We start from the raw sequence: 13,975 nt of genomic DNA on the forward strand, positions 1-13,975 counted from the left end.
CAGTGGTGTTCTCTGCCTGCAGTGTCGCCACACAGGGGCGGAACTGGGCAGGAAATTAAAAACTGCAAATCTAAAGGACACGCACACACACAAACAGGCGCGCGCACACGCCCACAAACACTTATACAGTGTAACTTGTGGGGATTACATTGTATCAAAGCATAAAACCTCAGACTTCTCCTTAGATAAATCTCCAGTGCCCTGCATGACCTTTTACTGACATTTTGAAAATTTTTCAAGGAATTTTTTTGTCTATGGCATCAAAAACACTCACTTTAGCAGAGGAGGAGTTTTAGACCAAATATATACGTGCCACATCCCCTGAGGGTGCATACGCAGAAGGGCTTACAAGGTGGCTCCAGGAACCTCTGACTGATCCAAGCAGTCAGGAGAGGAGGCATGACCACCGTGTGTGTGTGTGTGTGTGTGTGTGTGTGTGTGTGTGTACGAGGATTGATGACTGATTTCCAATCATGGCAGGCACAGCACACATGAAAGCCACTGAGGACTATGCCACTGGGTTCTCCCTATTCTACCTAACATCCACCCTCCCACATTGCAATGCAATGCAATTTTTATACAAACTTTTGGTTTGTTTGTTTGTTGAGGGTGGGGGGAAAGATCAGATGGGTTCTTTTTTTTTTGTTTTGTGTTGCTTTTTTGAAACTTTTAAACTTGCAATTCAGCCTGATGTCATACCATTCATACAGCCATTTATTTTCACCCGTTTTGATTCTAGAATATTTTCTTCTTTCCTGTACCTGTGACCGATGATGATGGTGGTGGTGGTGATGATGATGATGATTTTCTAATCGTGCCAATACTTGACTTGACACACAAAACATGAAATCACAACTTTCTTTTTTGTGTCTCTTTGCCAACCTTTTGATATGGAAGAGCCGAACTCATAAACTCCTATTCCTTATAATCAGTTTTAAAAGTACTCCAGAGCCAAATGTGTGTCAATTTTTAAACATAGATGAAATCACCATTCTTGGATGAATCTCCTTTCAGATGGCTTTCCGGGAACCCAGGAGAGATGGTCCCTTCAGGACCAGTGGTGATACCGGGAGATTGGAAGGAGGGTGGGATGGAAATGGGAACTTGTTTACAAGGTTCTACATATAACTCCATTCCTGGGGAGATAGACTACAGAAAAGAGGGGAATGTGAGACATCAGATAGAGTAAGACATGTAAAAGTACTAATAATTTTAAATTATCAAGGGTTCATGAGAAAGGGGCAGTGGCGAAGGAGGGGGGAAATGAGGACCTGATACCAAGGGCTCAAGCAGAACGCAAAAGTTTTGAGAATGATGATGGCAACACATATACATATGTGCTTGATAAAATGGGTTGGTGAATGGATGGATGGATGGATGGATGGATGGATGGATGGATGGAAGAATAGATGCGTGTATGGAATTTGTTAAGGGTTGTGTGAGCCTCCAATAAAAGGATTAAAAAACAGATGGCTTTTTTTGGACTTGGCCATGCTCTTATCCGTAGGAACCTTCCAAAAGTCCTGTCTTTATTGTGCTCACTTCCCTGGGCTCAAGGGTCTTTTGTGTGAGGAGTGACTTCCTGGGACCTTGCTTGCCCTGCCACCTTGCTGAAATTTATCAGCAGTTGTTTTTCATTCCCTTTTCTTTATTGAAATACATAGCCATTGTGTTTGTGATTGTGTTACATTGTTAAACTCCCTGGGGGTAATCCCGAGGGTGCCTCAGGGTAAATGTTAACTGTCAGAAGCAGTAATCCGGACCCACACTCGGGATTACTTAACTGCTCCCTGGTCCAGCGGTTTTCTCTCCGTGGAGTGTTGCTGCACGGAAGCAGAATTGGGTGGGATGTCCAAAAACACACACACACACACACGGACGCACACACACACACATACACACACACAAACACACACACACACACACACACACTTACATTGATGAGGGTAACCTGTGAGGATTACATTATTTCAAAACAAATCACCAATGACTTGCCCTAGATCAGTCTCCAGGGCTCTTCCTTACCTTTTACTGTTATTTGGCAAAGTTTTTGCCTAGAAACTTTTTGCCCATGGCATCCAAAAATCCTCACTTTAGCACAAACGGAGTTTTAAACCAGATAAATGTGCAGCACATCCCCTGCCGCGTGCACAACCACCCCCCCTACCCACACCCCGACCTGTTTTGAAATAATCATTGGCTTGGAACACTTCATCCTGAGGACTGCACACAGTGGGAATTCCCCCAGAATGTTCCCACTTGGAGGAACTGCTCATGTCAAGGATAGATGATCCTTTCCTGCTAGCCGTTTGACGCCTAATAAGCTGAGTGTGTTCTACTGTGCTCTTGTGACCCACTGACTCTTCCAGTTCACACATTCACCCAATGGCTTTCACTAAAATCTCACTTGATTGATTGCGGTGTGGCTCTTTGGACTGTCTGTGAAACCAACCACGTACAACTCTTCCGAAGGAGGTGTCTGTCTGCATGCATGTTGAAGAATTCTCAGTCACTAGCTAGGCCAGTCAAATGGAAATCAATGGATCGGCGGAGAGACAGCAAAGTCAGAGAATTGCCACCAAACTGATCGTGACTGGCGGAGGCAGGTTTCCACTAAGAGATCACAGTTGCGGGTGGGATCAGAGAAACGGGCACGGATCTGACCACTGTAAATGGAACACATAGAGAGATGGGATTCATGCGCAGAAGAGCTTCCAAGGTGTCTCCAGGAAATTTGGACTGACCCAAGCAGTCAGGAGATAATGCATGACCCTCTGTTTGTGTGTGTGGATGTGGGTGTGGGTGTGTGGGAGAGAAGAGAGAGAACCAGAGAGAGAGTGACTGCCATCTAGCTGGGCAAAGGCTTAGACCTTTGCCAATCTACCCCCTTATCCAGTCGTCAGAGCCACAGAGGCAAATCCACTGAAAAGTGCATGTTGGTCTTCCACCGTCCACGCAGTGCTCCGAATGGAAGCTCAAATGGAATCCATTCATTCACACGGAGACTCAAGCATAGATCTGGGGTTTTCACAGTCCCCAGAGTGTGTGAAACACAACCTACAGGACCATGTGTGTGAACCAACTGTCAATGTCCATCTGTTAAGTAGTCTGAGAGGGTGGGGCTTCCCTGGAGGGTACCTTCACTTTCCTGGTTTGGAGGTGTATCCCAGTCACCGTCTACGAAGTCAATGTCGCTCCCCACCGTGTCTCCTCCTCCACCACCACCACACCACCACACCACCACCTCCACACACCATAACAATGCCAGTCTGAAGGCACTTCACAGCACAAGGTTGCTAAGCTACTACATGAACTCCCAGGGCAACTGCTTGATGACTACATGCCTGAGTGTGGTCAGCTATCAAAAGCATTCAGACCTGCTTCCTGCCCCACCCTAAATAGTCTCCACACCCTTTCCATCAGGCACATAGATTAAGCCCTGTACAAGAATTCAAAGACAACTAAGGTCAAGCCAGCTCAGAGACCAAGCTTAGGTTGTCATCTGGACTCTAGGGGTGGGCTTTCCTGTCACACGTGTGCAGCAAGAGATACATGATGTTCTCTGAACTTGAGGCTCTTGAGAGTGAAGGGATGGCCTTTAGCCTGTTAATCAGCTTTCAGCTCGATGACCTCAATTGGTGGGGCCGGGGACATGAAGAAGCTCAGTGGACACCTGACCAAGTCTATGTAGGGTTTTACTCTCTTGGGGGGAGGAAATTAAAAATGATCTCCAAGGGGTCCTAAAGGGCTTCTTTGGTCCCTTTGGGTCTTTGCAAATGTATTCCACGGTTTATGAATGGTTTTGGGGGGGGGTTTCAGATTTTGTATGTACTCTATGTATAAATGATCTATGATGTATAAATTATAAACGTATTATACATTAATCGTTTACATAGAATCACTTATATAATATATAAATATACATAGATATCTACTCCTTCAGGTGCCTTTTTTAGGGTATCATTGTGTTGCTGTTGTTTCTTACTGATTTCAGTGTGTTTATTATTTTCCTGGTTGTGGGGCATTAAGGTGGTTTTAAATACGTTTCGTGTTTTCTTTAATTTTTTTTAAGCGTATAAGGTATGATTGGTGCTTTTCAGAGGGTTTTAGTGAGTCTTCCGGGCCTTCGGGGCGTTTTACAAGTCTCTTAGGTACTCCTGATAGAGCTCCTCGCTGATGGGGAATTGCAGTGGTGGCTCCCATTGCAGGCCTGCTTCCTGCTGATTCACCAATGGCTGGGCATATTGCTGAATTTCCAGGTCGTCGAGGAGTTGGTCCAAGAAGCTGGTGCCTTGTGAAGAGGCTTGGGCAAGCAGTGGAGAGTTTTCCTGCAGCAGTGTGGCCTGCTGGTTGTGCAGGTGTGTCTCCCCAGTCAGCTGCCGCTGGGCACTCACGCTCAGGGCCAGGCCAGGCCCCCATCCCACTGGGGCTGGTGTGTGTGCAGGAGCCGGGCTCTGCCAGAACAGGTTTGGATGCTCCCACAACGAAGTGTCTTTCCACTGCGCGGCGTCCGAAAGAATGTCGTGTTCTTTGGGACCTTGGTTTCCGCAGCTGGAAAGGTCCAAGTAGTGTGTCCTTGTCTCCGGAGGCCTTGCCGCCTGGGTGAACTCCTGTGGCATTTGCCCCTGATGGGGCACCGGGCCCACAGAGGCTTGGCCTCCCATGACGCAAGCTAACGGGTTGCTGTCTCCATCACCTCGGCCGCCGCCCCCGAAGCCCAGGGAGGGCGGTCCCTGGGCATCTAGGGGTGTGCTTTGCTCCAGTGGCTGCAGAAGCGGACATGGGAAGACCGGGCTGGAGCTGCATCGCTGGAGCCCGCGGTGATCCAGCTGCACCCTGGTGTGCGGTGGGTGTCGGGCCCTTCTGTTCTGGAACCACGTGTCAATCCGCGCTTCCGGAAGGCCTGTGTGGCGTGCCAGCTCTTGCCTGTCTTTCACGCCAGGGAATGGCTGCTTCTGGAATGCTTGCACCAGGTGGGCTCTTTGATCTTTGCTGATGACAGTCCTCTTGCGTCTGTCTGCCTTCGGCGCTTTGGCTGCAGAAGTGGTGCGAGGCGGCACGGAGCTCAGTCGGCTCCTCCTGAGCTGTCGACTTCTGCGATTTTTGAACCACAGGAAGATTCTGTCCTCGGCCACGTCGAAGGCTCTGGCAAGTTCTTCTCTGGCCGTGAAGCCTGGATACGGGTCTCGAGCAAATGAGGCTTCTAAGATGTCAGATTGAGAAGCGGTCCAGACAGTCCTCTTTCTTCGGTCTTGGGTACGCTGAGAACGGGCAGGAGGGCCTTTCGACGCCATGCTGCGGATGGAGGAGCAGTTCTGGGGGAGAAGAGAGGGCTGTGGGCTCCGACAGGCCAGCGGAACTTGAGCTCTTCGGAGGAGAGTGCCAGCCGCCGCTCTTACATAGCTTTCCCTTCGAGCACCTGATTCGATATACAAGATGTGATTGGCGACAGGAATGAGCACAGTCAATAGGGATGAGGCACGTGTTTGCAACTGTCTGGCAAGCGCAATAGAGCATTCACCTCCTCCTCCTTCTGCATAGTTCTGGTTTCTGGTTTCATTTCTCAAAGATATCCCTTTTATTTAAAAATGTATCCCTTTTATTTTTAAATTAAAACTGTTTATGTTTCGAAGTAATATTTAAAAACCCGGGGGACTGCGCCTTTACGAAGCGCACAACGTGACCGTGTGAGTGTGCGTGCCTGTGTGTGGCGCTGGGTGTGTGCTTGCGCGCACATACGTGCCCGAAAAGGATAGTTGCATCATGCACCGGCAGGGCCTGACCCAGGGACACACTGGCTGAGGTGGTTTACCAAAACACAGTCAAAACCTATGTTCGGATGGACGTGCTGATACTACAAACTGAGAAGCAACAGCGGAATGAGACGACAAGTCCAGCTAGTCAGCAGGACACCCAGGCTGACGAAAGTTCCCAAGGACCCTCCCCAAGTGAGAAATGATTGGAATTGCTCACGAGATGTCAGTTGCCCACGGGCCCTACACTTGCTTGCAAGACGCCCTGATCTTCATTGCAAGGAGCTGAAGCCCCCGTGGTGGTTGGAGTCCACTGAAGTAATGCTACCTATTGTGAGGCAACTTGACGTCCACTGATGCAAAGCTACCTATTTTGAGGCAACTCGTGTCTTGGTTCAGAAAAACCATTGGGAGTTTGATTTATGGGAACTTAGTGGAAAAGAAAACAATAAATGAAAGCCCAGAGGAACAATTTAAGAAGGAACAGAAAGGACAGCCAAAGTCTGTCAAGTCATTTTGGTGTTTGATAATGAAATGCATGAATGCTTTATTGATTTCATAGTTCGAACAATATGCCCTAGTGTGATAAAGTGTGCTCTCTTATGGTTAGAAGGTTTGTGTTTTTCACACTTGTGTTTGGGACAGTTTTCCTTTCAAGATGTGCTAATTTTTAACCAGGAATCCTGATGTGCATCTGATGGAGAGTAAAGAAATGTGATTATGTAACTTGTCATGGTCTTGAGAATTTCCTGATGTATGACCTCAAGCCGTAAGATTTAAGCAAAGGAAAAGCATCTATAATTTGAAGCTTTGCATGAATAAAATTGGAAGTGTCACCCGCAACCTTTGAGTCGTGTGGTTTCTGTCTCTCACTCGCCGACGCCGTGACCCACCTTGAGGCATCCGTGGACATTGCTGCAGCTGGACTGCGGCATCAGTCCCATTCGGAGTGCCCTCCAACCCGAGGGGTCCATCTTCCCTCACTGTTTCCCACAATGTTTGCTCCAATGCACGAGGCTCTCAGTATTACACCATAATGTGGTCTAAGCTGAAGCAGATCAGGGCCCTGCACGTGCTTCCCTGAACGTTTCAAGTCAGCAGCAGAAGGTGACATACATTAACCACAAAATCTAAAAACTCTTCTAATCTTTAGTAGGTTCCTTTTGCTCCTCTCGCTCTTAACATATTTTGAAGCATATTTACATACATACATTTACTACAAGTGTGTCCCATTATTTGTTACTCCCAACGTTTCACCACTTGCCCTTAATTTTCACTGTAAACTTTCACGGCCTGTCTGTCACGGGGTCCTCAGTTTTCAAAGCTCCCATGTTGGGCGCCAAAAATGCGGGTGATTAGTCCAGCTTATCCCCCATCAAGCTGCGTCTGAAATAAGGCGTGCGGGTGAAAGAAAAAAAGATAGAGCCATATACAAAGCATGGGATTGGGAGGACAACAGTCTGATGGACTAAAATATGTTCAGAGCTTGGTTTTTACACTCTTCTTACAAGGGAATGGTTACAAAACAAACATCAGAGAACTTGCTTTAAAAAACATGCCTAACCTCTAATCTATGCAAATGTTACTTAGCTAGTCACGCTTTCTAAACATTTGTATAATAAGAGCACTATAATCAAGGATAAGCGCAAGGACATGCAAGGTTCAAAAGGATCTTAAGAGGTCGTAAATAACTGAGTTATCTCACACTGCTTTTAGCTGCCAGGTCAGAAAGGAATTAGGTATCTCACAATGCTTTTAGTTACAAGGTAAACAGAGGCACAGGGGACAAGTCGCACACCAAGAAACACCTGGGCCAGCTTATGGCCTACTACAACCACATCCCCTCCATGCCCTCACTCTCACAAACACGTTGACCAATTATGAACTAAACAGTAGCTAGGAACACCTCAGCCTGAGGACTGCAAACATTGGGAATTCCCCCAAAACATTCTCACTTGGAGGTACTGGGTGTGTTAAGGATTGATCCTCCTTCCCTGCTGGTGGTTTGATGCCCAATAAGCTGAGTGTATTCTGCTGTGCTCTCGCGACCCACTGATTCCTCTGTGTTGCCCATTCACCCACTGGCTTTCACTAAAAGCTCATTGGATTTATTGTGTTGTGGCTCATTGGACTGTCTTTGAAATCAACTGGGTAAACTCTTCCCAAGGATCTGTCCATCTGTCTATCTGCCTATCTGCTTGTCTGTCGGCCTGTCTGTTGAAGATTCTCAGTAACTAGCTTGGCCACTCAAATGGGAATCAATTAATCGGTCGAGTTGAGAACAGAGGGACAGAATTGCCACAAAACCAATCGTGACTGACTGTGATGGGTTTCCCCTCCAGAAACCACAGTTATGAATGGGACCAGAATAGGAGGCAGTGGTCAGACCACCGTGATTGGAACACATAGAGAGATGGGGCGTGTATGTCAAAGAGCTTACATTGTGGCTCTAGGAATCTGACTGACCCATGCACACCGTCTGTGTGTGTGTGTGTGTGTGTGTCTTTTAGTGTGTGTCTGTTTGTGTATGTGATAGCCCTTGCTAGAGGAGTGATATTGATTTCCATTGAGGACAGGCACACCACCCAGCCATGCCACTGTGGATTATACCACCTGAGTTCTCCCTGTCCTGCCTAACACCGACCCCCCACCCATCTCTTGCCTCCCCAACAAAAACTCAGATTCTTACACACATTTTGGGGTTGGTTTGTTTGTTGGGGATGGGGAAAAAGATCAGGTGTTTTGCTTGTTTGTATATTTTTAAACCGTTTAAAGTTGCACTTCAGCCGCATGTCGTACCATCAATACGGCAATCCTATTGTCATCCTTTTAAATTGTAGAACATTGTTTTCTTCCCTTTAACTGTGATTGATGATGAAGGTGGTGATGATGATGATGATGATTTTCCAATCGTGGTAATACTAGACTAGACACAACAGAACATTCTGCAATCAAAACGTTCTCTTCTGTGTCTCTTTCACAAACTTTTGAGATGGCAGAGCCGATCTCATAACTCCCTACTCCCTAAATACAGTTTCAAAAGTACTGGAGAGCCAGATGTGTTTCTATTTTTACACACAGAAGAAGTCACCATTCTCAAGTGAAACTCCTTTCAGATGGATTTCCTGGAATGCAAGAGAGATAATTCCTTCAGGACCAGTGAGGATACCAGAAGGGTAGAGGAAAGGTGAGGTGGAAAACAGGAACCAATTTACAAGTATCTACATATAATCTCCTTTCTGAGGGGATGGAGGAAAAAGCAAGGGTGAAAGCAGACATTGGACAGTGTAAGTTATAACAATATACTAATAATTCTTAAATATTAAAGGTTCATGAGGTAGGGGGAGCGGGGAGGGAGTGGGAAAATGAGGAGCTGATAGCAAGGGCTCAAGCAGAAAGCAAATATTTTGAGAATGATGATGGCAACACTGGTATAGATGTGCTTGACACATCTGATGGATTGAAGGATTTTGATAAGAGTTGTACGAACTTCCAATAATATATATATTTTTTTTTTAAAGAAGGCTTTCCTTTAGACTTGGATGTTCTTTTATCTTCTGGAGGTCTTCCAGGTGTCCTGTCCTTTTCTGCTCACTTCCCAGGGCTGAAGGACCTTTTTATGTGAGGACTGACTTCCTTGGATTTTGCTAGCCCTGCCACCTTGCTGTATCTGATGAGAGTTTTTTTTTTCCTTTTCCTTTCCATTGTGAAACCCATTGCCATCATTTCCATGATTGAGTTATATGGTTATGTTCCCTGGCGGTTATCCCGAAGCTCACTTGGGGTAAATGTTAACTGTTAGAAGCAATAATCCTGGGACACTTTTAGGGTTGCACTGCAGAGAAGTCTGTTCTTTGCTCCTAGGTGCAGCATTGTTCTCAGCCTTCAGTGTCACCAAATGGGAACCGAACTGGGTGGGAAATTCAAAATCGCATGTCTAAAAAGCACATGCACACACACAAACAGTGATAGAGTGCAACCTGGGAGGATTATATTGTATCAAAGCAAATCACCTCAGATTTATCCCTAGATTAGTCCCCAGTGCCTTGCCTGTCCTTTACTGTCATTTGGAAAACAATTTTCCTTGGAAACTTTTTGCACATGGCTTCAAAAAAAAGTCTCACTTTAGCACAGAGGGAGTTTTAGCCCAGATAAATGTGCGCCAATTCCCCCGCAGTGCTCAAACATTCACACACCCAAGGCCCAGTTTTGAAATAATCGGTGGCTAGAAACACCTCAGCCTGAAGTCTGAAGATACTGGGAATTCCCCCCTAAAGATCCCACTTCGAGGAATTGCATGGGTCCATGATTGGTCATCCTTCCATACTGGTGGTTTGCAATCTAATAAGCTGAGTGTGTTCTGCTGTGCTCTCAGAACCCACTGACTCTTACAGTTCACCCATTCACCCACTGGATTTCACTAAAAGCTCTTTTGATTGATGGTGGTGTGGCTCTTTCAGTGGGTACAGCTCTTCCCAAGGATCTGTTGTCCGTGTGTCAGTCTGCCTGTGCCTGCCTGTTTGTCTGCCTGTTTGTTGAAGAATTCTCTGTCAATAGTTAGGCCACTCACATGGGAATCAATCGATCAGTGGAGAGAGAGCAATGGGGCAGAATTGCCATCAACTGATAGTGACTGGCAGCAGTAGGTTTCCACTGGAGTGACCGCAGGTGCTGGTAGGAGCAGACAAGCGCTAATGGGTGTGACCACTGTGATCAGAACAAAAAGTGAGGCGGGGTGCATATGGAGAAGTGGTTACAAGGTGGCTACAGGAACCACTGACCCACCCAAGGAGTCATGAGAACACGCATGACCACCCTGTGTGTGTTTGGGTGCGTGTGATAGATTTTCCTTGAGGAGTGATGATCGATTTCCACTTAAGGCAGGCACACCACCCAGGGAAGCCACTGCGGACTTTGTCACCTGGATTCTCCCTACCCTACCTAACACCCAGCCATCACCTATCCACCCCACAAAGCAATCCAATTCTTACACAAACTTTTTGAATTTTTTGTTTGTTGAGGATGGCGGAGAAAATCAAGTTTTTGTCTTTTTAACTTTTGTTTTGTTTTGCTTTTTTGACCATTTAAACTTTCACTTTAGCTGCTTGTCATATCCTTCATACCGCCATTTATTTTCATCCTTTTTGATTCTAGAATAGTTTCTTCTTCCCTGGAGCTGACGTTGATGACGATGATGATGAATTTCTAATCGTGGCAATGCTGGACATGACACACAAAAAATTGTGCAATCACAACGCTCTGTCTCTTTGGCAATGTCTTCAGACAGAAGAGCCGATCTCATAACTCCCCACTCCCTAAAAACAGTTTTTAAAGTACTTGAGAGTCAGTCGTAGTCTATTTTTCTGGACAGAGGAAATCACCATTCTCAGATGAATCTCCTTGCAGATGGTTTCCGGGAATCCAGGAGAGATGATCCCTTCAGGACCAGTGCTGATGCCCAGAGGGTAGAGGGACAGAGGAATGGAAAGGGGGAGCCTATCTACAAGGATCTACATATAACCTCCTCCCTGGGGGGATGGACTACAGAAAACTTGGTGAAGGGTGACATCGGACAATGTAAAATATGACCAAATATTAATAATTTTAAATTTTCAAGGGTTCATTAGGAGAGCTGTGGAGGGAGTGAGGGGAAAGTGAGCACCTGATACTAAGGGATCAAGCAGAAAGCAAATGTTTTGAGAATGGTGATGGCAACACATGTACAAATGTGCTTGGCATAGTGGATGGATGGATAGATGAATGGATTTTGATAAGAGTTGTGTGAGCCTCCAATAAAATGATTTTTTAAAATATTAGACGGCTTTCCTTTCGACTTGGATGTGCTCTTATCTACCGGAGGTCTTCCAGGTGTCTTGTCCTTTTCTGCTCACTCCCCAGGGCCAACGGACTTTTGTGTGAGGACTGACTTCCTCAGACCTGCCTGCGCAGTCACCTTGCAGAATCTAATCAGCAATTTTTCCTTTTTCTTTTCTTTTCATTTCTTTTCTGAAACACATTGCCATCATGTTCCTGATTGAGTTATTTGATTAAGCTCGCTGGCGGTAATCCCGATGTAGCTCGGGGTAAATGTTAACTGACAAAATCTGTAATCCCGAGGCAAACTTGGAGTTGCACTGCCTAGAAGCATCTTAACTGCTCTCTAGTCCAGTGGTGTTCTCTGCCTGCATTGTCGCCACACAGGGGCGGAACTGGGCAGGAAATTAAAAACTGCAAATCTAAAGGACACGCACACACACAAACAGGCGCGCGCACACGCCCACAAACACTTATACAGTGTAAATTGTGGGGATTACATTGTATCAAAGCATAAAACCTCAGACTTCTCCCTAGATAAATCTCCAGTGCCCTGCATGCCCTTTTACTGACATTTTGAAAAATTTTCAAAGAATTTTTTTGTCTATGGCATCAAAAACACTCACTTTAGCAGAGGAGGAGTTTTAGACCAAATATATATGGGCCACATCCCCTGAGGGTGCATACGCAGAAGGGCTTACAAGGTGGCTCCAGGAACCTCTGACTGATCGAAGCAGTCAGGAGAGGAGGCATGACCACCGTGTGTGTGTGTGTGTGTGTGTGTGTGTGTGTGTATGTGCGTGTGTGTGTGTGTGTGTGTGTACGAGGAGTGATGATTGATTTCCAATCATGGCAGGCACAGCACACACGAAAGCCACTGAGGTCTATGCCACTGGGTTCTACCTATTCTACCTAACATCCACCCTCCCACATTGCAATGCAATGCAATTTTTATACAAACATTTGGCTTGTTTGTTTGTTGTGGGTGGGGGGAAAGATCAGATGGGTTCTTTTTTTGTTTGTTTTGTGTTGCTTTTTTGAAACGTTTAAACTTGCACTTCAGCCTGATGTCATACCATTCATACAGCCATTTATTTTCACCCGTTTTGATTCTAGAATATTTTCTTCTTTCCTGTACCTGTGACCGATGATGATGGTGGTGGTGGTGATGATGATGATGATTTTCTAATCGTACCAATACTTGACTTGACACACAAAACATGAAATCACAACTTTCTTTTCTGTGTCTCTTTGCCAACCTTTTGATATGGAAGAGCCGAACTCATAAACTCCTATTCCCTATAATCAGTTTTAAAAGTACTCCAGAGCCAAATGTGTGTCAATTTTTAAACATAGATGAAATCACCATTCTTGGATGAATCTCCTTTCAGATGGCTTTCCGGGAATCCAGGAGAGATGGTCCCTTCAGGACCAGTGGTGATACCGGGAGAGTGGAAGGAGGGTGGGATGGAAATGGGAACTTATTTACAAGGTTCTACATATAACTCCATCCCTGGGGAGATAGACTACAGAAAAGAGGGGAAAGTGAGACATCAGATAGAGTAAGACATGTAAAAGTACTAATAATTTTAAATTATCAAGGGTTCATGAGAAAGGGGCAGTGGGGAAGGAGGGGGGAAATGAGGACCTGATACCAAGGGCTCAAGCAGAACGCAAAAGTTTTGAGAATGATGATGGCAACACATATACATATGTGCTTGATACAATGGGTTGGTGAATGGATGGATGGATGGATGGATGGATGGATGGATGGAAGAATAGATGCGTGTATGGAATTTGTTAAGGGTTGTGTGAGCCTCCAATAAAAGGATTAAAAAACAGATGGCTTTTTTTGGACTTGGCCATGCTCTTATCCGTAGGCACCTTCCAAAAGTCCTGTCTTTATTGTGCTCACTTCCCTGGGCTCAAGGGTCTTTTGTGTGAGGAGTGACTTCCTGGGACCTTGCTTGCCCTGCCACCTTGCTGAAATTTATCAGCAGTTGTTTTGCATTACCTTTTCTTTATTGAAATACATAGCCATTGTGTTTGTGATTGTGTTACATTGTTAAACTCCCTGGGGGTAATCCCGAGGGTGCCTCAGGGTAAATGTTAACTGTCAGAAGCAGTTATCCGGACCCACACTCGGGATTACTTAACTGCTCCCTGGTCCAGCGGTTTTCTCTCCGTGCAGTGTTGCTGCACGGAAGCAGAATTGGGTGGGATGTCCAAAAAAAAACACACACACACACGGACGCACACACACACACACACACACACTTACATTGATGAGGGTAACCTGTGAGGATTACATTATTTCAAAACAAATCACAAATGACTTGCCCTAGATCAGTCTCCAGGGCTCTTCCTTACCTTTTACTGTTATTTGGCAAAATTTTTGCGTAGAAACT

Source organism: Tenrec ecaudatus, chromosome 15 (assembly GCF_050624435.1).
Source record: "Tenrec ecaudatus isolate mTenEca1 chromosome 15, mTenEca1.hap1, whole genome shotgun sequence".
In the NCBI taxonomy this organism is placed as follows: domain Eukaryota; kingdom Metazoa; phylum Chordata; class Mammalia; order Afrosoricida; family Tenrecidae; genus Tenrec; species Tenrec ecaudatus.